Source organism: Ailuropoda melanoleuca, chromosome 9 (genome assembly GCF_002007445.2).
Source record: "Ailuropoda melanoleuca isolate Jingjing chromosome 9, ASM200744v2, whole genome shotgun sequence".
NCBI classification, from domain to species: Eukaryota; Metazoa; Chordata; class Mammalia; order Carnivora; family Ursidae; genus Ailuropoda; species Ailuropoda melanoleuca.
This window is the reverse complement of record NC_048226.1, coordinates 12,589,379-12,591,229: the sequence shown is the minus strand read 5'-3', so window position 1 is coordinate 12,591,229 and position 1,851 is coordinate 12,589,379. Positions and strand designations below refer to the sequence as shown.

At 37.4% G+C, this 1,851-nt stretch overlaps 1 protein-coding gene across 1 annotated transcript in view; it reads right to left on the bottom strand.

Annotated features, from left to right (window-relative positions):
• MCTP2 (multiple C2 and transmembrane domain containing 2) overlaps positions 1 to 1,851 on the bottom strand; it is a 234,536-nt gene that overhangs the window by 85,280 nt on the left and 147,405 nt on the right. The window lies entirely within an intron of this gene.

Sequence of the window (1,851 nt, the reverse complement as noted above, 5' to 3'; positions counted from 1 at the left end):
GCCAACACATGAAGCTCCCAGCTGAGAAGAGCGTTGTAAGAAAGGGAAGTAGCTGAATAAATGCCAAGACAAGGCAGCTATGGATTAATAGCATTCTTGCTAATGTTTTTACGAAGGCCAATTGTTTTTAGCAACTTCAGACCCAAGAAAAAGTATATGAAAAGTCCAGGTCACAGCCACCAACGGCCCTCTACTCCTTGACGCTACAAAAATCTAAAATTAATGAAACCAAAGAGAATGTTTTCCACGGCAAAGAAAAAACCCCACGTAGAGCTGATACACTTGTTTGTGTAATAAGGAATAAGGATGAGAGTGACCTTGAACTCACTGACATCTTGGGCTGATTTTTTTTTTTTTAACAAATTCTTAATGAGGATGTGCCTGTGAGGTAGGAGAGAGCATGGACAGCAAAAAAAAAAAAAAAAAAAAACCCACAGAGACAGAAGATTCATGATTTACCAAAGATCATGACTCAGAACCACTCACACATCCTATTAGGCCTTATTGTGCTCTTTGGACGGTACAAAGATTAATGGCATGATAAAAGAAAAAAAAAGGGACAAGATTAGCAGTTGAGAGATTTGGTTTCTCCTTCCGTATCTGACACTACCAATCTCATCAAGAACAAGTCGTTTTACAAATGGCAGAGGGTGCCCAGAGCCATAAGGTGAGGGCACTGCACCAACTTTCAAGTCCTTACAAGATTCCTGGACCCTCGGTGGTTCACTTAGGTGGTTCTGAGATATCCTGCAGGTTGTCTGAGATTCGGTGATTTCGCTCCTAAGGATGGGCCAGCATTGTCAGAGAGAAGGAAGAGTATATCTCATGCACATTAGTCACTGTCTTACGTGGTGTTGGGTCACCTTGTCATGTGACTCAAGTGGCTTGCTATGAATCGATGTTTTTATATCGAAGTTTATGAAGATATACTTAAATCATAAATTAATTTCATCATGTGAATTTTCAACCATCATTTTTCAAAAAGTACTCACATTCACGGGGACAGAGGGGGAGAAATATAGACAATGGAGGGACTATACAGACACAGTTAATATAATAATAACCGCCATATATAAAGACACATTTTTGAGTGAAAAAAAAATTTACAAATATATAGAACTTAGGTCTCTTAAACTTACTGAGAGATAGTATATGGGTAAGATTTGGGTAATTTAAGGGATTTCCAAGGATAAATCTGATGTAAGTATAGTGTTAGAAAGATATCTATTCATCTATGCTGTAACATATTTCAGAAAGATGAATGGTTACCATTTATGTTTTCAAGTCTCCTTACAGGTGCGAACTTCAGCTATGTTGAATGTGTATTACTCTGCTTCATGTCAGTAAAATAAAACTCATCTGCATTTGGATTTGGGACTCAGAAGCAAATAATTTGAACATAAAATCAAGGCTTACCACGAACGCAATGGCACTTCTCAACGTGGATTCCCACTGGAAGCAGCTTTTAAGGAACTGTATTGTATTCCACATTGCCATGGTGATTCTTTTCACACGGTCTATATCCCTTGATAAGATCTAATAAAAAAAATGAAAAACAAGGAACTAGATTTAAATACTCCAAATATTCTCTTCAGATCAGGCAGCTCAGTCATTTAAATTATATTTTGTATAGCTGCCAATTAAAAAAAATAATAGAAAGGAAAAGTCCTAATGCTTCTTCTAAAATTCTTTTTAAAACACCATCATCCATAGAAGGAAAAAAATACAATGTACTTTGTAGCTCGTTTGATGGAGAACAGCCTGTTTCAATAATATCCAGGACAAAACCAAGCTGGTAAAAGCTACAGGAGCAGGGCATTTGGGGTGTGTGTGTGTGTGTGTGTGTGTGTG